A 27,645-nucleotide genomic window follows, 5' to 3' on the forward strand; every position below is an offset into this window, starting at 1 on the left:
AACTCGGAGACACTCTGGAACTGTTGACATCACTTCCAGGTGCTCCGAACGCACATTTCGCCCGGCCTCACCCAGCTGAGAGCATTTCTGGGTGTCTCCGACAGCTTTACTGTACATATACACAGCGGCTTTACATGGATGAACACCAGACTTCTTAACATTGCAGGAGTAATTCTTTTGTTTTAACCATAAAACTACTGCTCACATATCAAGACAAAATCTTTCAAAAAAATATTGCTCGTCTTTCAAAATGCTCGTATACCGCGTTACTCATAAACCAAGGTTGTACTGTACGTCAGACAAGGCTGTTTAAAGAAATATGAAGAGATCTGGAAACTCTGGTGGGAGGTAAAAGGATATCCTTCCTAGAGTGAGGTGGAAGACATTAATAATTATGAACTATTTGCACAAAGGAAGGAGCATAGGAAGGTCTTAAGAAAGGACAGAGATAAATGATAACTATATCAAAAGGAAAGAGAAAAGGGGCAGAGAATAAACGCAATAAAAATAAGAGGTGACGAATAGGAATGGATGAGTAGTGTGAATGTGGGCAAAAGGTGTGCAATATGGAGGGGAGGGAGGCTGAGAGTAGGTATTGGGATGGTGAGGAAAGAGAGGGAATAGAAGGGAAGTGAATGGTGTGCTAGGGGGTGCTAAGAGAGGAGATTTTGAATGGGAAACCTATGGGAGTTAGATGGACTTGGTATAGAACAAATAACTGAAAAAAAGTATTGCGAATATGTTCTCTCTCTTCTCTTTTTGTATCTTGGTATATTAAATGGGGTGGGGTGGGCGTGAATGGTGTGCTAGGGGGTGCTAAGAGGGTAGGAGTGGAGGTTTTGAATGGGAAACTTATGGGAGGAAGATGAACTTGGTATAGAACAAATAACTGAAAAATGTATTGTGAATATGTTCTCTCTCTTCTCTTTTTGTATCTTGGTATATTAAATTGGGTGGGGAGGGGATAAGGGTTGATTTGCATGTAAAGATGTTTAAGGGGAAAAAGGTTTTTCAATGAAGATTATAAAAGTAAAAAAAACAAAAAAAAACAAACACACTTATAAATGTCCAGTAAAGAGACACTGTCCATTTTTTCTGCATGTGTTCACTAAGTGTAAATGCATTTTTACAAAAAAATTCCATAATTATGATTTTGTGTTGGGCCGCTTTCATAGCCATCCTGGGCCACAGGTTGAACAACCCTGCTCTATAGCATTCCCATTCACACCTACTCTGGCTGAATAAAAGGTTTTGCAAGCGGTAAAGAGAGACAGACAGAGGAGCTGGACCAGCACATATAGTAATTAGACATTCCTAGAGGAGGAGAGGGCCATGACATGTAAGGACGGAGGCGGTTATGGAAATGACTAGTCAAAGTGAGGTTCAAAGGTACATTGCAAATCAAAAAAAAATTACACGCACATCTTACCTCATAAAAGAGATACCTAACCAGGCTTGGCTGTACCTCAAGTCCTGTATACCCAACAAAAATAGGCATAATGATCTTCTACAATCTCCTCCAAGAAAATGGTACATTAAAATCCCCCCCCCCCCCTTTCCAAGAATGGGAGAACGATTTGGGAACCCTTTATTCCATCTCTCAGTAACAATGTGCACTGAGGAAAATTTGCAGAGCTGCGCTACTTTATGGGAATTGACAAAAAAAAAAAAAAAAAAAAAAGACCCAAAAGGTGGTATGTAACCCCATTGAGAATGTCTGCATTCAAAACTTGCACGTCTCCCCTCTGTTGGAGAGAGTGTGATCTAACAGGATCACAATTTATGGAGCTGTCCCATGCTTCACAATTTCTGGCAAGAAACCTTCAACCTCATCTCAGATGTTGCTAAAGCGCCAATATCTCCATCACCTGGGCTTGCCTTACTTAATCTCTCTATAGAAAATATCCCCCCTCCTTACGTACAGTAATCACCCACATACTCCTAGCAACCAGACTGTCAGTAACTAAGTTTTGGAAATCCAAAACACCCCCATCAATAAAGAACATCATACAACTAACCCAAACTGATCTCACCTATGAGACACTGCTGTCTTGCAAAAAAGAAAAGCTCTTATTAGAACGCAAAAGACCTGGAGCCCATGGGCCCAGTGGTACACAAGACACTGCTGTAATAGTTCCACAAAGTAAATCTCTTCCTTGGTGAATTTCCCCATGTTTAATTGTCCCCTAGTTTTTTTTTTTCTTTCCCCCTTTGGTACCTTGAAGTTAATACAAAGTAAATATGAAGCGCTGTCTTAAAGTATGTTCAATACTCATTTTTACTTGATTGTATGCGCTACCTCTGTTGTATCACTTACGACTGTTTTGCTAAACTTTCTTCTATATTGTACATTTGCCATGAATATCGATTACCTGTTTGTTATCTTTTGAAATTTCAATAAAAATTTACTGAAATGAAAAAAATTATGAAATGGAAAAATATTGCAAGTATTTAAATACTTGATTTTCTGTGTTTTTACCTACATTTTGTAAATTCGCGATAGCCATACTGCAACTGCCTGTCTTCAAAAGTCACGTTATCAGTTGAAAGGGGTAGGCCTCTGCACAATGAAAGTGTCACATGATCTTAAAATAAATACACCTGTTTCTGAAAGGCCTCAGTTTGTTAGAAAACATATTTACCGTAAACAAACAGCATCCAGAAACACCAGGAACTATTAAAACAAATTTGGGATAATTGGGCTTTGGAGGGGTAGCAATTCAATATGGGCTTTCAAAAAAAAAAAAAATCACATACTTTAACCATTTGCCAACCGGGCCATTGCCGAAAGATGGCAACAGCGCGGTCGGCTAGTTCTGGGTGGACGTCCGTGGGACATCATTCCAGAATGCTGCTCCCGCGCGCCCCCTGGGGCGCGCACTCGGGAACATCCATGACCGGACCCGACGCATCACGGATCACGGTAAATAGCCACTTATCGTGGCTGTTTACCACATGATCGTTCCGTCAAATGACGGAGCGATCACTTGTAAAACAAACCGGCGTCACATCATGACGCCGGTTCCTCCCTCCCCTCTCTGTACCGATCGGTACAGTGCGAGGGGAGAGGGGGAGAGATTGCAGCGCTGTGGGCTGGATGTTTAGTGCCCACAGCGCTGCTCAATGTAAATAATGCCAACATTCTGCAACACTCTGCAACATTGTGCAATACTCTGCCAATACATTTTAACAGAAACAAATTTTTTTTTTTTTAATCGAATTTTCAGTCTTTTTTGATTTATAGCGCAAAAAATTAAAAGCCCAGCGGTGATTAAATACCACCAAAAGAAAGCTCTATTTGTGTAAAAAAAAGGACAAACATTTCATTTGGGTACAGTGTTGCATGTCTGAGTAATTGTCATTCAAAGTGTGTGAGCACCGAAAGCTGAAAATTAGTCTGGTTAGGAAGGGGGTTTAAGTGCCCAGGTTAAATACAGAGTACAGTTAAAGTGACCCTGTTCATTAGAAATTTAGGGAATACTCACCTTTCCTGCAACCCATAGACTCCTTCAAAAAGAAATCTTCTGCTGAAGTTCACTGGAAACCCACACTTCCAGGAATGTCAATCACATTGGTCCCTCCATAGTGATGTGAAGGTTGGCAGAAGGACCCACTGATTGCTGCAGAGAACCAAGGAGATGGACACACCAGGATGTCTCAGTTTCCCAGGTGCCTCAGGTGGAAGATTTCCTGAAAACAGAGCAGTATTCACAAGGTAAGTATTCTACCCCTCTTCTTTTGAAAGCATGCCTGTTTGGCATTTTTATTTTTTAATGACAGGTTCACTTTAGGTGCACTCTTCAAAATTAGAGTTATTTTTTTCAAACATTCTAACCATGGAAACAGATAATGGCTTTGCCTTTGGGATTTATAAGAATCTAATTAGACCATGTTGCTTGTCAAATTTTGCTACTTTGTCAAGAATGTATAAATGATGGGTTACAATGTTCTAACCTTAGCTTGAAATGTTTGACTACAATGTCTGAAACAATAACTGCTTAATTTTGTTCTAGTCACAGCAAAAGGAATTTGTCATGAAGCTTAAGGCCAGGTTCACAACAGTGTGTTGCGGTTTGGGTGCAGCACAATTGTATCTGTGCTTTACATGCAATTTTAGGTGCAATCCCATTGACTGCCATTAGAATGTGTGTTTTCTGAAAGTGCATCAAAGAATAAGCATGCAGAAATTTGATTCGCTTTCATGACGCGCAAAAATTGCACTGCACCCAAACCGCGTGAACCCGCTAAAGCAGACCTGGACAAATATGGAGGATAAGTAATCAGCTGAAAAACTTAGGACCCATCTGTCCGTTTACACCAGACTACCTTAGATCCGACCTGTTTAGACAGAGGAGGATGGAGCACCTGCTGTTTATTTTTAGCAGTCTGGATCAGATCAGAGGTAGACAGATGTAAACAGACAATTCTATTTACACCTGCTGGTCCATAGATGTGAATAGACCTTCCAATTAGGTCTGCCTGAAAAACTGACAAGTGGACTTGATCGCAATGGTCGGGTGAAGGGGGCCTTAAAGTGGATGTAAACCCGAAAAATTTTATTTTTTTTATATCATACTGTAGAGTATAAGATTTGCTATCATTTGAGCCCAGTCTTGCCACACAGAGTTAATCCAGCTCCGAGCAATCCTCTTTTATTGTTCAGTGAGACAATTCTTGGCAAACTGAGAAAAACTTTGTCAAATCCTCCCCCTTGCTGTGATTGACAGGTGATTTACATATCCCGTGCACTAGCCTAAGAGAAATGCAGTATTTTTAAGTTCCCTCCCCCACTCCTTTCTTCAGCAGCTCTGCAAGGATTGGCTGTTCCACACCTCAGCATGATTTGGCATGCTGAAGTCATGTGGTTACTTTCCTGTCTTTTCACTGGATGTTAGAGATCATAGCAGAAGTTCAGTGTTAGAAATACACAGGAGAAAATGCATATTGACAAGGGGAGTGTAGAGGTGGGCGGGGAGTCTACTGACATCACGACTCCACCCACCGAGCTCCAGACAACAGACCCACCCACAGAATATGCAGTTTTTCAGGTCTAATAACAGACAGATGGGAGACATTTGACAGGTAAAGATACATGCAGGAGGCATGTATATCCTTATAGATAACCCCTATGGCAGTAGTTTAGAAAGGATGACATTGGGTTTACATCCACTTTAATCAAATTCACAAGACACAAAGTAAAGCGTGTGTAAATATATAAGTAAAACAGACCCCTACAAATCCTTGTTGCCATTGCCTTTTGTTTGTTTTGTTTTAGGTTAAAGTGGAATTTAATGCATAACAGGGGAAATGGGGTGCAGAACTGCCACAACTCTGGTTCTGATAAGACTGCAAGGAATCCTGAAGTAGATGTCACTGCTGACAGCAGGTTCATTATAAAGAGAATACCAATATAACACTAGGAAAACTTGCACTTGGTAGCTAACTGGAGAATCATCCAGGACTTTATCATATCTGGCATGAATATACCAGCAGCTGTTGATAGTAAAAAAGTTTTCATAACCAAAAGAGAACAGCAGAACTGAAGAAAACATGTCAACTTTTCCAAGGACACTAGCAAAAACTAAAGGACAAATGTAGGCAGGGTTATTCGGTTCTGACCAAGGGCTTTTTTGTTGCCAGTGCTTTATTTCTCCTGTAGTTGGCAGTATAACACAACAGTCTAAGAATTCATGTGTCCTTCAATGGACAAGAAATAAAAAAACTACAAAGTTTGTTTGATCATTGTAGAATAAAATTTTCAGCATCCTACAACACTTTGGGGTATATTTATAAAACAGTAAATATGACCTCCAAAAATACTTACTGCAGGGGAATCGTTGTGGCGCATGCGTATATTACAAGAATGATTAACCACCTGGATAGGTTTGGTGAATGCCATGTCACGGTCACCAATTTATAAATAGGCCCTTATGAAAACACCAATCAGAAACCATCCTATGTTTCTTTTATTAGATTGCTAAAGTGTATCTTTGATTTCCATAATTGCATTGCTCCTATATAAACAGTTGACATAAAGCCCTGTCAAATGGTGAGTATAATCATAATGATTGAATACACCCATGCTTATAGAGGCGGGAGCTCTGAGTAATGAAATAGAAGGATGAATAGATACTACAGAAACCCATGACATAATGTGCACATTGATCAAGTCTTTTAACACCTGTTTGCAAAGCAACAGGTTTCATGAGTTACCAGCAACAATTTAAGAACCACTATTATTAAAAAAATTGCATTATGGTGATAGTCAAAAGAAAATATAGTGAAGCACTCTAATTATCTTCCAAACAATATTGTGTGTAAATAATGACACACATTAACAAATGTGCCATGCATCACCAGCAATCATAATTAACATATATCATGTGTTTAAAAAAAAAAACCACACCCCTCTGTGCCATTTGTGAAAATTTCAACGAACAACACACAGCAGCAACCGGCTTCTCTAAAAGGGACACGTACACTGATTATCAGTGCGATCCTAACAGTGCCCCACCAGTGCCTCCTCATCAGTGTTACCTATCAGTGCTACCTACCAGTGGCCATTAGTGCCGCCTACCAGTGCAGCCTCATCAGTGCTTCCTTGGCCATGCTCACCAGTGCTGCCTATCAGTAACCATCAGTGCAGCCTCATTAGCGCACATCAGTGAAGGAGAAAAACTTCCTTTTTGCAAAATTTTAAAACTAATTTTCAGGCCGTTCTTGGTTTATTTAGCAAAAAATAAAAAATCCAGTGGTAGTTAAATACCACCAAATGAAAACTATTTGTGTGAAAAAAATGTTGTTTGGGTACAGCATTGTATGACCACGCAATTGTCATTCAAAGTGCGACAGCGCTGAAAGCTGAAAATTGGCCTGGACAGGAAGGGAGTAAAAGTGCCCAGTAGGCAAGTGGTTAATAAGCAGCAAGGACAGATGTTGGGATAAAGTGGAACACTGCCAAGGCTGCTTAAAGTGGTTAAGTCTGTGTGAGTGATTTATAATAAAAAAAAAAAGCCTGCTATACCTCATTTTAGAGGTCTTCGCATCGATCACATGATCGGCTGGCTTTCTCCTCTCCCCATCTGACAGATGCAGTGGGCGGGGCCGAGATTCACCGCTGATGTCGCGAGGGAGGGAGAGGGAGAGAGAGGGAGAAAAAAAAGAGAAAGAGAAAAAGAGAAACGATCATGTGATTGCTGAGAAGAGCTGTGAAATGAGGTACAGCAGACTTTTTTTTTTTTTTTTTTTTATAAATCACTCACACAGGGGACACTGGATTAGAAGACAGAGGGGATGGTATGAAGATGTGAAAGTTATTTGAGCAGCAGGAGTTGCGGGGCAGGCACTGTCACAAGCTGACAAGCAGAGAAGGAAGGGGGAGAGAGCACAGAGGACACAGGCTGCGGATGATAGAGGCACGTACGGATGACTAGTGTCAGGGCTCAGCAGCCCTGATATATCGAAGTTAGCGTACGGGGGGAGGGTATAGCCAGACAGGATCAGCCAGGTGTTACAGGGGGCCAAAATGAAAGCACTTTTTTTTTTGGTTAACAAACGCTTTAAGATCTCATGCACACAGCACTTTAAAAAAAAATGCCTCTTTTACAGTTTTTAATTTTTTTTTCAGGCTGTAAGGCTCGGTTCACACCAACGCATTTTTTCTCGCTTTTTGGAGAAACGCAGGGCATTGTTTTTAACACGAGTTCCTACATAACATGTTAACATCAATGCATTTTTGTGCCTCTGCATTTTTGGAAAGGGACAGGGATTTTTAAAAATGCAAAACGGTGCTTTTTTTTGCTCAATAGACTTAAATGGAGAAGCTGCGGAAAAGCGTAGTGCATTTTACTGCGATGTTGCCTCAATTTGCCATTTTTTATTCTGCCCAACAACAAATTTACAAAAAAAAAGCATTTAAAAAAAATGCAAAAACACGGTAAAAAAATAAATAAAAATAAATGCAAAAAGAACTGCAGAAAAATGCTCAAAAACAAACTGCATTAGGTGTGAATGGAACCTAAAAGCACCTATGTTAGCCTATTGTATCTATGCACACAAGGGTTTACAGGGATATTAGAAGAGGATCGTTTACAGGTATAAAAGAAAAGAAAAAAAAAAAAAAACACATCACAAGCGAGTTCAGGAGAGGAGGATTAGAAAAAAAATTCTAGATGCAACTAAACGTGTCTAAATGTTGTGTGTTTAGGCGCTGTTGAGCGTTCAATGAATTCCAGTGGCCAGAATAAATTAATATTCTGGCTAGTGGAATCCATTTATTCTCAAACGCTTGCAATATGCAGCTTTGGGCGTGTTTTTTTAACTGCTTTTCTCCTGCCAGGAGCTCTGACTTTCAGAGGCGAAAAGCAAACGCGACCTGTGTTCATGATGCCACCCTCATTAATACTCTGTCCTCCAGTCCTCGTCATCTCTTCTCTACTTTTAACTCTCTAATTTCTCCACCACCATCTCCACTCAGTAACTCGCTCACTACTCACGAGATTGCCAATCACTTCAAAAACAAGATTGATGCAATTTGTGGGGACATCACTGCACAGACATCTAACCCACATACCATACCCTGTACTAATTCACTCTCAACACTCTCCTCTTTTGAAATTGCCACTAGAGAAGAGGTCTCCAAAGTTTTCTCAGAAGCCTGCCTTACCACCTGTCCCCTGGATCCTGTTCCCTCACATCTAGCACGGTCACCCTCTTCTTCCATCTTATGCTCCCTCACTCACATCTTCAATCTTTCCCTCTCTATTGGCACCCCCCCCCCCCTTAAAACATGCCCTGATCACCCCTTAAAAAGCCCTCACTGGATCCCCCCAGCCTGAACAACTTGAGACCCATCTCTTTGCTCCTGTGTGTGTCAAAACTTTAAAAACGCTTAGTCTACAACCGTCTTAGCTACTACCCCACTGACAACAACCTTCTTGGCCCCTACAGTCTGGCTTCCGCTTGCTACACTCCGCTGAAACTGCCCTACAGAACCTCACTAATGACCTACTAACTGCTAAAACCAATAGCTGCTACTCGACCTCTTTGCAGCCTTGGATACTGTTGGCCATCCCCCTCAAAAAAACTCCAGTCTCTTGGCCTTCAAGACTCTGCTCTCTCCTGGCTCTCCTCCTACCCATCACAGCACTCCTTCAGTGTGACCTATAACTGTTCCCTCCTCTCCACTTCCTCTTTCTGTAGGGGTACCTCAAGGTTCTGTCCTTGGACCCCTTCCCTTCTTCATTTACACCTCCTCCCTTGGTCTGTTAATAAACTCCCATGGCTTCCAGTACCACCTCTATGCTGATGACACACAATTCTATCGCTCTACTCCTCCCCTCACTCCTTCAATCTCCTCTCGTATTACTAACTTACTAACCGACATATAAACATGGATGTCACACCACTTCCTCAAACTCAATCTTTCTAAAATTGAGCTCCTAATTTTTCCTCCAGCCGTGCCCCTCACCCTGACTTCTCCTTCAAGATCAATAATACAACCATCAGTCCCTCCCCTCATGCCAAGGTACTAGGTGTAATCCTAGACTCTGACCTGTCTTTTCAGCCCCAAATCCAATCACTGTCCAAATCGTCCAGCCTTAACCTCTGAAACATCTCCTATTTTAACTCCCTCCTCATTGGCCTACCTCTCCACAAGCTATCCCCTCTTCAGTCTATCATGAATGCCGCTGCCAGACTCATCCACCTTACCAATTGTTCAATGTCTGCCACTCCTCTCTGCCAATCCCTCCACTGGCTTCCTATTGCCTAAAGAATAAAATTCAAAACACTACCAATAACATAACAAAGCCATTCACAATTCTGCCCCGAGCTACATCACCAATCTTATCTCCAAATATCACCCAGACCAGCCTCTCCGCTCCTCCCAAGACCTTCTGCTCTCTAGCTCCCTTGTCTCCTCCTCCCAGGCTCTTCTCCAGGACTTCTCCAGAGGCTCTCCCATCCTCTGGAATGCACTACCCAATCGGTCTGGCTATCTCCTACTCTGTCCACTTTTAGGCCATCCCTGAATACGAATTTCTTTAGGGTGGCCTATCCTGCCTCCAGCTAACGACCGAATCTCCTACTCCCCTCATCAGTTCATCCCTCATAGTCCCTACCTTTTGTTTCACGAGCCCCCCCCCCCCCCTCTTAGATTGTAAGCTCGCAGGAGCAGGGCTTCTCTAACCCTCTTGTTTTGAATTGTACTGTTGGTGTAGTGTCTCCCTACATTGTAAAGTTCTGCGCAAACTGTTGGCGCTATATAAATCCTGTATAATAATGATGCCTAAGCAGTAATCACGAAGAACCATAGGAATAAAAAAAATTATTGCACAACTGCCTGTGATAAACTTTGCCACAGTCCTTGTCATGGTCACTTTTGCAGATAGCTTGGTTGGCGTGTAAAATATGGAGACAATCACATGCAGTTACCAAAATATAATATTTTTCTGGATAGTCGTTTTCTCAATAACGCTTGGTGGCATGTAGAAAGGGGGGGAGGGGGACGGTCATGTGAAATAAACAAATACAGAATTCTATTATTGTTATTATTATTACTACAGGTACTTACATAGCACTGACAAATTTACACAGTGCTTTACATATATATTGCACATTCACATCAGTCCCTAAGGTTCCAACTCACATTCATACATACACGTACTAAAGATAATTTAAGTCTAGTACACACGATCAAAATATCATACAAAAAATACCGCTTTGGAAGCGATCGTACGATAATCTGATAGTTCGTTCACAGTTTTCGTCCGAAATTATCCGAAGGAACAAACAAGAAAATATTTCTTGTACGATACCAGATCCTACGATTTTCGTTTAATCAGCACAGTTTTCCTACGAATTACAATACAAATACATCACTTCCGAATTTTTATTCTATTGTATGAGTATTTTCATACTTTAGTAACCAATTCATTTTCCCATTGTGTGTACTAGGCTTTAGAGTAACCAATTAACCTACCAGCATGTCTTTGCAGTGTGGGAAGAAACCTACACAGACACAGGGAGAACATACAAACTCAAAACAGGTAGTCTTATGGTTGGGATTCAATTCGATGACGACTAGCGCTGCCAGGCGGAAGTGCTAACCACTTAGTCACTGTGCTGCTCTGTCATTACATGCGTTAACCTATTATTAGAATACAGCATTGTATAAGTACTAGGTAATCAGCTAGCAAAGGAGAAAATTAACATAGCAAACATTGAAACCAGTGACTCTATTCACTTCAAAATCAATGCCACTGTCCACAAGGAGACCAAAAAGAACTACTACACCTTAGCTCTGCGCATATGGCTTGCTCTTGTAAAAACATGAAGGGACGCACACAGACACTGGAAAAGAAGACAAACATCTGCTGTGTGATGCATTAGGTCTGTTGCCTACTTATGACCAGGATCTCTCATAGGCGACTACCTTTGCTTAGTCAGCTTTCTTAAAAGGATGCAAGTAATAGAACATCTGCAATCTTTAAAACGGCAGAAGCTGACATCAGGGATAAATAGTCTAATTTATGCATATGCGCTACACAAGTGCTCTATCCACTCAGCAAGCAATACAGCATTCACAGAGTGGTAGATCGAAATATTATTATTACATTATGGTGTATTTGCAAACATGGCAAATTTCAAGTAAGATATGTCCCTAGGTACCTAATAAGATGATTGCATAGAACATTGCAATATTGAGCCAGATGCTACAACTGCAGGGCTGCTAAGAAAATAGGAGTAGTTTTTTTTTTTTTCTATTAGATCTAAAAGGCCAAAGCTTATTCACTCACAGATGTCTGTGGGGATGGGGGGAGTAGAGCGCTTAGCACCGTGTTACAAAATGACACCCTAAATATGGGTGTAAAACCTAAAATGGTCTTAAAGTTGGAGCTAGCATTTAAAGCAGAACTTCAACCTGGCTATATTACTTTGCCCCTGTCACTCTTCCATCTTTAGGTGCATGCGCAGATCTCGGTATTCAGGGCCTGGCAGGGAGCTGCGGCATGTCTGTGAACACACACCAGGGATCCCTGTACATGTGCATAGATGCTGCATGTTTCTTGGACAAGGCTAAGACCTCGAACAACTGTGTGCATGCATGAGAATCCCCTGCCCGTGCCAGGCAAGCCAGGGGTCTCTGCCAGGTCCCAAATACCTGGAAGTGCACAGTGCCATGTCTGCATTTGAACAGAATCTGATGGCACGCATGCACGCTCAGTAAAAATGTACTACTTCTTTGAATTTGTGACATGGCAATTTCAGAAGACAGCAGGGGTGAGTGCCTGAGCAAGAAGAAACTGTGCTATACTTTCCCAATAATAAAATGTTTTCCAGTTCTATAAATGGGAAAAGGAAAGAAACAAAAAAAGAGAAAAGGCTAATGTAATGGGTGAAGGCTTGCTTTAATAATAGCATGAGGTAACTCATAGCATCTATATTTCTCCTAATAAAAGGCAACGGTTGGTTGTTTGGTTACTTTTACATTCTCGTTTACATTATTATTTGTGGATAACAGAACGCTGCTGTTAACATACATAAGGATTCATACGATTACTAAAAAAAAGTGGGTCTTGACAAGTGCTTTCAAAGCCTGCTAAAGAGCCTCCAAACAGGTCTGAAACATTACAGGCATACCCCACTTTTAAGTACACAATGGGGTTTATTTACTAAAGCTAGAAAGTGCAAAATTAGGCTCACTTCTGCATAGAAACCCATGAGCTTCCAGGTTTTATTACCAAAACTTAATTGAACAAGCTGCGGATAGAAGCTCATTGGTTTGTATGCAGAAGGGAGCCTAAGTTTGCACTTTCCAGCTTTAGTAAATAAACCCCATTGTGTACTTAAAAGTGGGGTATGCCTGTACACTGTGCTGGGCAAGTGCATATGTTCAAACAGGTGTGGCTTTGCATTGCCCAAATGCATGCCACCTTCCAACTGTGTAAGGCCATAAAGTCTATGTGCATTTCATTCACACTTATGGGAAGGAATGAGGAGGTCAACACTACAATATTCCAGTAGTCACAGGAAAGGAAAATAAATGTTAAAGGAAATTAAATCAGCATCATACAACATTGTTAAAAAATGAGTAAAGTCAGGAGCAATATTATTCTCAATTAAATTAGTAAGTCACCAAAGGTAAAAGAAAATCAAGTAGAGAAGAGAAAGTAGCGTAGAAGAGAAGAGAAAACCAGCATAAGTTGTCCTCAAAAATGTACGTACCCCTGGAGGAATTTTGTAAGATGTCAACCATTTTTATGAAAAAATGAGTGATCAGACCAAACAAATACACTATATTACCAAAAGTATTAGAATGCCTGCCTTTACACGCACATGAACTTTAATGGCATCCCAGTCTTCGTCCGTAGGGTTCAATATTGAGTTGGCCCACCCTTTCCAACTATAACAGCTTCTACTCTTCTGGGAAGACTGTCCATGAGGTTTAGGAGTGTGTCTATGGCAATGTTTGACCATTTTTCCAGAAGCACATTTGTGAGGTCAGATTACTGATGTGGACAAGAAGGCCTGGCTCACAGTCTCCGTTCTAATTCATCCCAAAAGGTGTTCTATCGGTTTGAGGTCAAGACTGTGCAGGTGAGTCAATTTCCTCCACCCCAAACTCACTCATTCATGTTTTTATGGACCTTGCTTTGAGCACTGGTGCGCAGCCATGTTGGAACAAAAAGGGGCCATCCATAAACTGTTGCCACAAAGTTGGGAGCATAAAATTGTCTTGGTATGCTGAAGCCTTAAGAGTTCCCTTCACTGTAACTAAGAAACCAACCCCAACCCCTGAAAAACAACCCCACATCATAACCCTCCACCAAATGATTTGGACCACTCCACAAAGAAAGGTTCATAAAGACTCTGGATGAGCGAGTTTGGGGTGGAGGAACTTGACTAGCTTGCACAGAGTCCTGACCTCAACCCGATAGAACACCTTTGGGATGAATTAGAATGGAGACTGCGAGCCAGGCTCTCACATACACATCAGTGCCTGACCTCACAAATGTGCATCTGCAAGAATGTTCAAACATTCACATAGACACACTCCTAAACCTTGTGGACTGCCTTCCTAGAAGAGTTGAAGCGGTTATAGCTGCAAAGGGTGGGCCAACTAAATATTGAACCCTATGGATTAAGACTGGGACTGCCATTAAAGTTCATTTGCGTGTATAGCCATCCTAGGCTATAGGGCCATGTGTTCCTATTGATGCACACAGAATAGGGAACCACAGCTCTAGTCCCTACTGGGAGAGCACATAGTGGTGGCTCCATTGAACTCTGCGAGGGAAAGGAGCCAACTTAAAAAACAGGAAAGTTTATACATCATGGCACCATATTAAAAACTGGAATAAGAGAAGTAGTATTGGATTTTTTTTTTTATCTCATATGCATACAAACCTAGGTGGATGCAGCATCGGTCTGATGCTGCATCTGTCCCCCGCCGCCTCTTCACTGAGAACCGAGCCACCGAACACCGCCGATGGCTCGATTCTCTCACCTCCCCGAGCGGACAGCTGCTGCCTGTCAGTCACTGGCGCGCTGAGCTATGGAGGGACGGGGAGCGGCCATCTCAGCGGCTCGCTGAGAGGCTGAGACGCTCATCGTCCAAGCACCTGGCGGATGCAGACTTCCGGAGTCGGGATGACGCTGTGCCTGGACTGAACTCATCAACAGAGAGCAGACTTCAGACCACTCTCTTCTGAAAACAGGTCACAGGAGTGCAAAATGGATTGTACCGCTGTGACCCTTAGGAGAAGCCCAGCCAAACGAGCTCAGGCTGGACTTCTCCTTTAAAGGTTTACAGGATGAAGACATTACATACTTAGCAAGTGTTTTAATTAGCTGCTGAAAGTGCTTAAAAATTGAGGGTTTAATATCGTGCATTGCCCCTTTAGCATCAACGACAGCTTAAAGTGGAACTAAACTCATCAATTTAGTAGATACCCAAAACAGCTATATTCAAGGCATTCTGGTAATAGCTCTCAGTTACTTGTGCTCTCTCAACTGAATAGTCAAGCCATCAAATGTCTGGTGTTATAACTGATTACATGTGCAGCATCATGGCAACTGCGATTCAAACAGAGACTAAGATGGTAGCTTCCTTGGCTGTAAAGGATAGGAGGATTTAGGTTCAACCATGGCTACAGCGAAGCCTTCACTTTTTTTTCTGCTTCAGCCACTGAATGGTTGACTTGGCCTTATGTTGCTGATCATTGTCATTTTGGAAAGTTCAAGTGCACCCCAAATGCAGCTTTGAGGTTGATGAATGCAAATTTTCCATTAACATTTTTTATATTATGCTGTATTGATCTTGCCATCAATTTTTGTCACCGCTGTAGCTGACCCACCTCCCTTACCAAAAAACAGCAGAGATCCACCTCTATGCCTTGCAATAGGCATGGTGTGTTTCAATTGATAGGCATTGTTGACTCATCTCCAAGCACAGAGTTTATTGGCTGTGGTCACAGAACTGCATTTTCGTATCTATACAACTTCAACATTGCGTTTAATATTGAGAGATATGGAGGTGTTTGTATATATTCTATTTCTAACTAAACTGCCACTTGAAACTGTTGCAAGCCCCATTCCTCCTTTCAGAATTCCTGTGTAATCTGGCAATATATATATTTGCTTTAAATAAACTTGAAAAAAGTGATCAACAGTTTTTGCCGGCTGTGACTACATGTTGAGTACCAATATGTTTGAAGCCTAAATATATTTTGCAAGCAACCTTAAAAATAAATGTTTACTGATCGCAAAAAAAAAAAAAAAAAAAACACACAACGTCTTCACCGCCCATGTTTTTGTTTATTTCAGAAAGATTCACAAAATGAAAAACAGCACATTCATTTAGAAATGACGTAATTTGTTGACTATCAGGTTGAAGCAGAACTCTGATGCAGAGTAAAATACATGAATGTGCAGAGCTTTAATAAAAAGGAGATAAAGGTGTCTCCTGCCTGGATATGCAGCGTGGCTGATGTCAAACAGTGACTGAACAGAATTCAGAACCATTCAGCACATAAAACAGCTCACATATAAGTAGCTGTTCAACTGGAGTTCATCTTTAAAGTATATGTAAACCGTCACCTTGTAAAACAATCCATTCAGTTTAAAATAGAAATACAAGGCAAAACATTTCAGTATAGATAGATTATAAACACCTTTTTATCCACAAGTGATCACACACCCTCTGATCTCAGCCACACAAAAGCTGGGGGAGGAGCAACAGCAGCACAGTGATCTTCACAGTGAATGACTGTACAGGGGGGGGGGTGTTTATAAGGACAAATCTGACCATTGGAGGATAGCAGGTTGAGTTTACAGAGATAACAGAGAACTGACCACAGTGTTTTTTTCTCCTGCCATCAGGGATTTCACACAAGGGATGCAATACAAAGAACAGGATACTTCTTCAGACAAGTACATGCTACCACAGGAACATATCAGGAATATTGAAATGTTGGGTTTACATATTCTTTAAGAAGTTTTGTTTTAATTAGATTTAGCAAGCAATTGTACTCAAGTACCCAATAAATAACTGAAGGTTTTCTTTTTCCCTCAATAACCACATAAAAAATGATTTATGGTTTTGGATTTAAGTTTGATTTAGGTGGCTATATTTATGTACTTTTAGGGCCTTCATAGTATAGTTCAAGAAGGTAGCTCAAAAACCAAACCTCCAACATAATGTATGATTTTGGTAGATCGGGCCACAATCAAAACCATGTCTATGGTTACCCTTTGGCATAGCAAATTATATATACACATACACACCATTATGTTTCGAAGTGGCTAGCAGTGATCAAATGGGTGACATTGTTCGCTTTTACAAGGTCATGCATAGCTCCCTTCTCAAAAACAAACTATTTTTAGGCTAACCCAAGGGCCATATACCTTCTGCATGTAGAAATAACCTTAGTGATAGGCCTAAGGTGCTGTAGATACCAGTGAGCCAAGCTGAATGCATGGCTGCTGGTGTGCACTGTGTCCATCTTTACTTTTTCTTCACAGAACATAAGTAGCATTTTAAATAGAGTTCTGTTATCCATGGCAGCATTGCAGTGCTGTGGTTCATGTGGCAACCCACTGCACTGATAAAAAAAAAGTAGTACTGCAGTATGCAAAACTGGCACCACTGCAAAAAAATGCATTCTGCCTTGTTTATAAATTAGGGCTGCGCTGAAAATCACTGCCAGTGCAGCACCATAGTGAACAGGCACTTAACCATATTTTACAATGCATTTGAAGCAAACTTGCAAAAAGCTCCAAATCTAGTCTGCTGCATACCTGTAATAGTGAACAGAAAATCGTCATATATATGTAGGGTATTTCCATGCTAAAATTACTCCAGGCTCAAAGAAAAACTCAATTCCTCGCACTTAAAGTGATATTAAAAAGGCATTTATTTTTTTAAACAAACATGTTATACTTTCCTGCTCTGTGCGATGGTTTTGCACAGAGCACACCCCCATCCTCCTCTTCTTGGGCCCGCCTATTGCTCCTGGCCCTTACCTCCTGCAGCTTGCCATGAAGGCTCCCAAACTGCTGTGTGTGTCCATTCACAAACTGATTTTGGCTCGGCTCTGCCTTCTCCTCATTGGCTCACTAGCTGTGACTGATAGTAGCGGGAGCCACTGACTCCTGAAACCAGCACCTCCATAAAGCTGGTCAGCAGAGGGAAGAATGAAGTGCTCTAGAATTTCCTGGTAGAGGGCTGCGCTGACTTTGGACTTGATAAAAGACAGTGGACCAACACCAGCAGATGACATGGCTCCCCAAATCATCACTGACTGTGGAAACTTCACACTGAACCTCATGCAACTTGGATTCTGTGCCTCTCCACTCTTCCTCCAGACTCTGGGACCTTGATTTCCAAATGAAATGCAAAATTTTCCAGTCCGTGATGATTTGGGGAGCCATGTCATCTGCTGGTGTTGGTCCACTGTGTTTTATAAAGTCCAGATGCAGTAATTCATGCAAAAGGAGCCCCGACCAAGTAATGAGTGCATACTATACTGTACATGGACATACCTTTCAGGAAGCCAACATTTCTGTATTAAAAATCCTTTTTTTATTGGTCCTATGTAATATTCTAATTTTCTGAGATACTAAATGTTGGGTTTTCACTATCTGTAAGCCATAATCATCAAAATTTAAAGACAGATATGCATCACTCGGTGTGTAACGCATCTATATAAAATATATGGGTTTTACTTTTTTGAATTGAATTACTGAAATAAATTAACTTTTTAATGATATTCTAATTTTATGAGATGCACCTGTATATGCTTTAAATTTTTTATGCAGTTAGGGGGTCAGAGAGTGGGGTTTAACAATGTGAAGTTGGACTTAAGGAACTGTTTAAACAACCCTTTAATCATATATGTTCTAGGAGGATGGATTAGATTGTGTCAAGGTTTTCTTGAGGGGCAATTTCTCTGCTACAGATTTCTATAGCTGGACATACACCATTGCATTTTTTCCTCCTTCTTCATTTAGCTGAGGGTTTTAAATATTCAACCTGGGTGGATTAATCTTCCACAGTGCCTATTATAAATTCCCACTTGAATTTCACCTGAACCGGTGAACAAAAATTGCACTGGACTCCAAAATGCAGCTGGACATGTGTAAAATAAGCCTAATTGTTGGATGGGTTGGGCGTCGGCGGTGGGGACCCAACAAGACCACTATGTAGTGAATTTTGGCTATGGGAAAATTTGCATTGTGACATTGGCTCACCTAACAATCATCTTTGATAAAAGCTTCACATGTGGCCGGTACAAAAAAACAAAGAAAAAAATGGGCTTATCTTGCTCCACAAAAATCCCACAATAAAAGTATGCCATTAATAAAATGGTGTATTTAAGAACAAGTGCAAAACACAGAAGTGTGATATGAGATGAGATAAAGAAACTCTCTAAAGCTGGATGTAGTCAGGAGATGAACATAATCCGATCTGGGGGGTTTTTGGCTAAGGTGTTTTGGTTACTTTCTTCCCCATCCACACTATGGTAATTACCCTCTGAGGTATATAGCTACCATAATTGCATTTTTTTCTTGCATGTCAAAAAGTCAAAAGATGACTTGAAGGAGGTTATCAAATATCAGGATGAAATTCTATATAAAGAAAGAAGTTGACCGTCTTCCAAGTGATGGCCACTTTGGACACAGACATGTACCAACTTTAGGCTCATCTAGTCTAAAACTAACTTGTGTGGGAAACTTACTTACAGAACCAAAGCAATTAGCAAACTGTAAGCCGGACAGATCTACCTTCAGTGTATTTATGCGTTAGAAATTAACAATGCTAAATGTGTAAAAAATAAAGAGAGACTCCTTAGTATAACAAAGCCTACACTAGATGGTTGCAGGCCATGAATAAATAGGTCCAATCACCAAACAAATATTATCAGAAATGACCATTGGCTAAACTTGTTTTGTGCCCATGGAGAGGGTAGGGGAGGCACTTTGAGTGCCAGCCCGTCATGGGTAAAAATGTTTAAACGCAATCAGTTTCAAGGGAATAGCATAACTTATTCCAAATGCATTTTTATTTTAGTACATTAGCAGAACTGCAAATTTGAGCTTCAGTGCACTATCTGGCAACCAATCACAATATAAAGGAGCTTTGTTAGTGATGTCAACAATAACTTTATAATAGACTTGTGTAAACTACACCAATGAAGCCTGGCAGAAGCTAATAAACCTAAAACAGCTGTATGCAAATTAGATAAATGGATCTATATTCAAGGCCATGTCTGTATCTGAATACAAAGTTGGTCGCTTGAGCATAAAGAGATTAATGTGGTTTCATCCACTATTCTTAAATAAGGAAAAAAAAAACACTTTTGCATTTGTAAGTAATTACAATGCTGATCCACCCCTACCCTGATTAATAATATTAAAAATTAAAAAAAATTTAAATATAAAAAAAAAAAAAGGGAAGAAGGGCAAATTATCGTGTGAGAATAAATACGCAGGGAAATATTTTCATTACTGTAGCCTGTAGAAACGCAAATTTTGGTGCCTTTAGTAATCCACAGTTAGAATCAAAACATATGGCCCTGACCTGGCTTAGAATACAGTTTAATATAACTTTATATTAAAATTACTTTTTGTTCTGATAATGGAATAAAAATTAAAAAATGTTGTGGCCAATAATTGTATAGGGAAAAGCCACCTGTTTGCCTCTGCCACCTAAAGGCACATGCTTATTGTGGCTAATGATAAATCTGGCCTTAATACAGCAAAAGAATATTAGTAGTCCATTCACGCGTTACTAAATATACTGTATCATACAAAAGGGGGTGGGGATGGGGGAAGATTTATCAATTAAAAGCTGGCCATTAACTGACAGAATTTAACTTGAAAAAGTTTGTTCAAATTTTTTAATGGTTAATGTGGTCATACAGATGATAGTTTTCAACCGCAAGGACACGGAAAATCAAAATAGAAGGATGGAAAATGTTTCTGGTTTCTTATCTGCTCAAATGTAATTCCCGTTAGGAATCACATTCATTTCCGTCCATCTCAAAATCAAACGTTAAAATTTGCAACATTGTCATTGATCAAAAATTTTCAGGACTTTCATATGAAATATATAAAAGTCACAATGTGTATAGGTAAAAATGTTTGCATTAAAATGTAACAGTGTATAAAGTGAAGCACAAAAACAAAAATTTACTTTTACTGCACCAAATATGTTTCCAATCATTACTGACATGCATTTGTGCAAAGTAATAACAAAAAAACAAAACAAAACGTTACATGTAACAATAAATTTGCTTTAGATGTAGGCAGACCAGTCTGAACTGTGTAGGTTTGCCAAGCTCATGTGAAAAGTCTGCAAACCCTTGCTCAAAGACACAGATTATGCTGCTTAGGTGCTTGATAGAATCCCTGCCTTCAGTGTTTTGTATAAACAGGAATGAAGCAAGTAGACAGCCAATTGCTGTTACTACCTGATCCAACCTCAAAATTAAGTTTTACTTCCCAGACAAGTATTCATTTTAGAGGGCTCAGTGCTTATTGCATCTCACACAAACTAGCTTTAAACCAGAGTGAAAAAAGTAAAAAAAAAAAAAATGTACTGATGTCTACTCTAAACACAGCTGGTTGTACAGTATGCTGGTGTAAGCTTTTAAAAGAGAGGTATGTTACCAATTGCACTCTGCCTGGGACAGCAAAAGCCAGCGATACCTGAATGGAAGACTGTTGTTAAAAAGTAAAGTTTATTACTAAAATCACAATGTATATATGGGCCTTACTGTTCTGCAGTGATTAATGGTCCACTTTCAACCCGATCTGCAGGTGCACCTGCAAGTTACCTGCACTGAGCCATAGACTTCTGTTTTTACCTGCGGGTTTGGTGTGCTTTCAAAAAGTGCACCACACCTGAAGGATTATAATAGAATTCTGTGGCAAAGTGCAGCTAACCTGCAAGAAAGCCACAGGTGGACTGTGCTGCACCGGCGGTGTGGGTAAACCGCAGAGCATCAGTGTGAAAGCAGCTCTAGGCCTCTTTCACACAATCGGTCCGACCCAATTGGACCCTACATTCACCTCTATGGAGCGGCAGATGTAAACAAACTTGTATCTTGTGTAACTGCAATCTGATCCCTTTCCATCTGGGCTGATTGGATCAGAGGGCCCATAGAGTAGAGTGGGCTGTGTCTGCTTTGCATATGCAGAGCGGACATGGACCTGTCATCAGCCCGCTAAGCTCATTGTGGTCCGCGACCGGTTTTGGTCGCTTAAGTGGCCCTCGCTCTTCAAAAGGTTGAGCACCCCTGCCCTTTTTTTTTTTTTTTTTAACAGTAATCCCGTAAAAGGTAACAACGTTTACAGTATATGTGCTTTATATTTTCCCCCCTTTATAGTGCTTAAACAGGGTGATCTACCGAAATTAATAGGTTAAATAGTAAAATAAAGGTTAAATAAGGGTTAACTAATTCACCAGTGCACACCATAAACATTTTAATGTGAGAAGACAGTGATTATCGCTAGCGGCTATAGTAGCCACTTGTGATAATCGCAAGCGAATCCGGCAGGCTGGTTGTACCCAAGCTGATTGATTAATCAACTTGGTGCATTCGGACTGCCCATTAACAGTTTGAATTTGAACCATGCATGGCTGGCCTTTGCTGCAGCTCTCTCATTCACCAGACTGCTGTATGTCAGGGAACTGAAGCAATAAGAGCTATAGTGGAACCTCGGTTTGCGAGTAACGCGGTTAACAAGTGTTTCACAAACCGAGCACTGTATTTCTAAAAATACTAATTCGGTTTGCGAGTGTTGTCTCACAAAATGAGGATTCAGGCCAAAAGCGGTGTGCAGTACCGCTTTTGGCCTGAGGTGGGGGGTGCCGGAGCCGAGCAGAGCCGAAAGTCGCCAATCAGCGCCGTTTGGAAATGCACGGAAAGGCCCGAGGACAGTTCGGCTGACCTTGGCAAACCTCGGAAAGGCTCGTGAACGGAGTCTTTCCGAGGTCTGCCGAGGTCAGCCAAAGTGTCCCTCGGCCCTTTTCGTCCGTTTCCGAGGCTCTCTGGCGTCCCCCGCCTCTGGCCTCATGCGGTATTGCATCCCATTGAAGTCAATGCGGAATGAATTATTTTAATTTCCATTGACTTCAATGGGAAAACTCGCTTTGATATGCGAGCACATTGGATTACGAGCATACTCCTGGAACAGATTATGCTCGTAATCCGAGGTTCCACTGTATTGTGTTATTTTTGTTATTGTTTACATTGAATGAACACCGATTGGCTGTCACAGTGATCATTCAATGAGGAGGATTGGGATCTGATCTTTCTAAAGAAACCAGGGCTGTGCACAGGAGCAAGCAGGGGAGAGGAGAAACTGAAGGAAGTCTCCTGGATGTACAGGAGATGCCTTGTGTACAGAGGAGGAGGTTTTATGGACGTGTGCAACATGCCGAAGGTAGGCAACTGGTTAACGCAAGCATGCCCAAAAAGCAGTTGTGCATGTACAGTATCTTGTACACAAAGAAAACTAACATTTCATCCAATCTTGTTTTAATAAGCATATAATAAACAACAGAGGATTCCCAGGGGACTATGGGTTAGCAAAAGATTACAAAAGGCTCTTCTTTTTTAGAGGCTTGTTTATTTTCAACAAAACTTAGACAGAAAAATATTTTTCTATATTTAGACAGCTGTGCTTATACCATATGTATGGTACTACTGTGCATGTTTTAATAACATGTAGAGATGCCTCTAATACTGCTCTTAGCTTGTACACAATAACTTTCTTTACTCAGCAGAGGTACCTGATGGCAACCACTGCTCATGGTGGTACCTCACATATCTTTCAGTCCTTGAAGAGCACTGCACTGTATACATTATTCGAAAACACATTACAAAACACGGGGACCTTACAGCCAATTTATTTCAGATCTTGAAATAAAAAAAACTGTTAAGACAAGTTCTGACAGGTTAGCCTGAAAATAATTTGTGACACAGACAATGCAAAAATAAAAAGTTCACAGGACCACTCCTAGGAAGCATCACAGGCTATGAGCACAAGTTCAGACACACCTATAACTCATGCCAAATTATATATCTTTACTCCTCATTGTGCATGAAACATGACACTGTCACTTCATTCATCGACATTTTGCGATACACAAGAACAGCTGCAAATTGAATCAAAACGTATTTTAGGGGAGGGTGTAAGAACAGGTTTCTGCAATAAATGATGAGTCAGGCAGACTCCTGCTTGTAAACTTGACAGAATGCGCCTACCAGGTAGCAATTTCCAAGAAAAAGAAGAAGGAAGAAGAAAAGAAAAGAAAAGAAAAGAAGAAGAAGGAAGAAGGAAGAAGGAAGAAGGAAGAAGGAAGAAGGAAGAAGGAAGAAGGAAGAAGGAAGAAGGAAGAAGGAAGAAGGAAGAAGGAAGAAGGAAGAAGGAAGGAAGAAAGAAGGAAGAAGGAAGAAGGAAGAAGAAAAAAAAAAAGAAAAGAAAGAAGAAGGAAGAAGAAAAAAAAAGAAAAGAAAGAAGAAAGAGGGAGGAGGGAGGAGGGAGGAGGAGGTTGTATTTAGGTTGAAATTTCAACACTGCAGTTACTATAAAGATCAATGTAAATCACTTCAGGAAATTATTCTTTTGAAGGCAGTGTCAGATTTTATTTTTATTCTGTCTCACAAACAATTGCTTGGTTCCCTTGCCTAGTAAACAGTTAAAGTGTTACTAAACCCAGAACCTGTACTCACTATATCTGGTCTCCCACAGTACACAGACCATGGAAATGCAATTATTTTAGTAAATATAAAACTGCTAAATACCTTTTTCCATCAGTAGTACATAGCATTCTTGTGACTTCTTTCTATCAGTGTCTGTTTAAAACTTGTAGGGGGAGTTTTCATTCTTCTCTGACTGTCCTATGAGGCTGCAGGACCCCTGACTCTGTCTGGACAGTGCTGATTGGCCATGTGCTGATCACATGCACCCTCCCAAGAGAAAATAAATCTCTAGCAATACACACCAAACCGAGCATGTGCAGCTTACCCCCAAGGCTCTGTTCCATCAGCAGATGGATTGGGGACAATGGAAGAAGGGGTGGATCAGAGAAGACAGGATCAAAGAGCCTTTTAACACAATGCAGAGGATTAACCCCTGAGGTTCCACAGTGAGAATAACAAGCATGCTTAAGACCCCTTTCACACTGGGGCCGCGGACGCATCAGCGCAAAAGCTCGTTTTAACGGTGCTTTAACGCTGTTTAAGAGGAGCTTTTAACCCTAAAGAAGGGGTTAAAAGCACCCGCGTTGCAGCGCTTCCGAATTGCTTTGGAAAGGTGTTTTGGGAGCGCTAAATACAGTGCTCCCAAACCCCCCAAAACATGCTGCTTGCAGGACTTTTCCTAATGTCCCGCAAGCGCACCGCCCCAGTGTGCAAAAACACTGAAATGAATGAGAGATGGTTTTCAGGCGCTATTTATAGGCTATTTCTAGCGCTAAAATGCGTGAAAACCGCCTCAGTGTGAAAGGGGTCTTACTGCATATACAGACTGATTTTACTGTTCTGGGTTTAGTAACACTTTAGAAGAACATGGCATAATACTCCACATTGGTATAAAATAAATAAGTGATCAGCGCAACTTAATATTTTAAATATAGATGATTTAGCACTGAGCAAAAATTTCTAAAAAATGCGACTGTGCAAAAAAAACACTAAAGATGCTGTGCAAAATTGCTAGGTGCAAATATGAGCTTGTGCTCATATAAAAAAATGCCAATGAATGGCAATAAATACCTTACATTTATTTTTATAATACTCCACATGATTTTGGGTTGAAGTTGTCCAAAAAAAAAAGTAGATGTGGCCTGCAGTACAGTCACAATCCAGTCCCTGAGCAATCATTTTACAATGATGTTGGAAAAATCTGTATGTTCGTGCCTGTGGACAAGGGAAGGGAAGCTCTGTGGACAGCAGAAGGCTGTGTGGGATGATATGAGGGAGAAGGCATAAGACAGATGGAACAAAAGGAGCTTGTTCGATGAAACCTAAAATGAAGTGACAGAAAGCCAACACCACTCGTCACCCTAAGAACATCAACCCCATGGTGAAGCATGGTAGCAAGTTTTCAAAATGCCATCAGTCCCCCATCTAAGCTGACAGAGTTAAAGTGGAGCTCTACCCAAAATGGGAAGCTCAGCTTGTCCTCACACCCCCCCCCCCCCCCCCCGCTACCACATTTGTCACCTTTTGGGGGGCAGTGGGTACCTGGATTTTGCAAGTACCCACTCCTGGCTCAGTTCGCTGTGGTGAACTGGGCCAGATTTGCAGCCCCCCTCCTTCCCCTGCAGCCTTCTGGGACACTTCACAGGTCCCAGAAGACTGCGGCCCATTCACAAGGTGTAGAGGAAACCGGTAGAAGAGCTGATTGAAGATTTGGCTCTGGTGAGGACACCACTGGGCACAGGTAAGTCCTCCAATATTAAAAGTCTTTTTTTTTTTCCCTTTTTTTGGAGGCCTGGAGCGCCTCTTTAAGGCCATTTTGACCAGAATCTGAAAGAGTAAACACACAAAATAGGTAAAAAAAGGAAGAATTTATAAGAAATTAAGCCTTGCAGAATTTTTTTTTTTTTTTTTTAAAGGATCACATAGTGTACAGAGTATACCCTATGTAATATCTACATATCAGTCTTCCAGTAAAATCCTCTCTTGTATAATGAAAGGAATCTGGAACAAGAAAAAGATCTCTCGGGTGCTGGCTTACCATTGGGGAAACAATAGTGATGGGAAAAGCGTGTCATATCAATTGATCATCCCCACTCTCAAGCTCAGACAACTGAAGTAAAAACAGAAGACATATCACCAAATCCAACAATGCCCATCTCAAAATTAACAAATACATTAAGTATCGATATACACATTCACATTTTAGAACAATCTTTCTCAACAACCTTTTCAACACAGAGGAACAGAAATACACTTTCCAGTCTCAGGGTACCTCTGCAAAAAATTGACTAGATCTACAACTCGTGATACAACAGTGCGATGTCAGTGGGAAGAGTGCTCCGTACACTAGTGATCATTGGGAAGAGTTACCCTCTTACACAGATAGCTAGAAAAATCAATGGTGTCAGTGGGAACCTATCTGAGAGGCAGAAATTGCTCAAGGAACCCCCAGTAACCTCGAGGAACCTGAGTTGGCTGCATTAATATACATTAGTGCCAACAACACACTTCTGTGCTAAGGGGCAAGGCTCAATCACTGCACTGTATACTGTATCTAGGCAGGAGAAGGATTGTCACCTTCAGAGAGTATTACAGCATACCTTTCGCTCTCCTCATCTCCATAACATAAGAAAGGAGTGTTCTGTAGCTCACAAATGTAACATGTGCTGGACTTTTAAGACATTTTGGCATGCCAAATCAATAGGAAGTTGATTTTAGGTCAGGGCTGAATAACTCCCATGATGCACTTTTTTTTGGCACTGCTAATGATAGCCCAGTCATTTCACCAGCTCCCCACCAGCAATAGCTATATCTGAGTTTTGAAGGCTCGCAGATAGTTCTGGGTGAGATATGTCTAGGCTTACTTTAGGCAACCCATAGACATATTACAGTCATTAGTCATCTAGCTTTAGTAATCTTGCTTCCTTCACTTATAAGCTGAGTCAGTCCCTACTCTACGCCTCAGTATATTTTTCACAAGGTGTGGTATATAGTTGATGCATTTTACATGCGCTGCATCTGGTTTAAAGCAAACAGATTTTATGCTTATGTTTACAAGAAATATGTAAAACATGCAATAAATGTATTTTTTTTTTTACGCATTACCATTCATTGTTATGCAACTTGTACTTTCAATTACATGCTTAAAATGCTTCTGGTGACAGTTTGACAAAGGGAAACATACTAAAACATGAAAAATGAGAAAACCCAGAGATGTTATTGTACACCTTACCAGTTTGTGCCGTGCCCTGCCAGTTCTTCAACCCAAGGATGGTCGAACTGCACCTGGGTGACCGCCCTGTCAAGTCTATGGGAGGCATTACTTGCAAAATATTCTGAGATTGTTTGGTTCAAGGTGAAAGTAATTTTACTGTGTAAATGTTTAAGCAGTTATCTTATCTCACAGAAAAAAAAGTCTTCTGTACCAATG

At 40.9% G+C, this 27,645-nt stretch overlaps 1 protein-coding gene across 3 annotated transcripts in view; it reads right to left on the bottom strand.

The window, feature by feature from the left end:
• WASF1 (WASP family member 1) overlaps nucleotides 1–27,645 on the bottom strand; it is a 190,709-nt gene that overhangs the window by 151,060 nt on the left and 12,004 nt on the right. Inside the window, exon 2 of one of the 3 annotated variants that reach the window (XM_073627064.1) lies at nucleotides 3,486–3,690. The exons of the other annotated variants lie outside the window; for them this stretch is intronic. The gene's annotated coding sequence lies outside the window, so the exon portion shown is untranslated. The remainder of the gene's footprint in view (nucleotides 1–3,485; nucleotides 3,691–27,645) is intronic. 3 annotated transcript variants of the gene reach the window in all.

Source organism: Aquarana catesbeiana, linkage group LG04 (genome assembly GCF_042186555.1).
Source record: "Aquarana catesbeiana isolate 2022-GZ linkage group LG04, ASM4218655v1, whole genome shotgun sequence".
Classification (NCBI taxonomy): domain Eukaryota; kingdom Metazoa; phylum Chordata; class Amphibia; order Anura; family Ranidae; genus Aquarana; species Aquarana catesbeiana.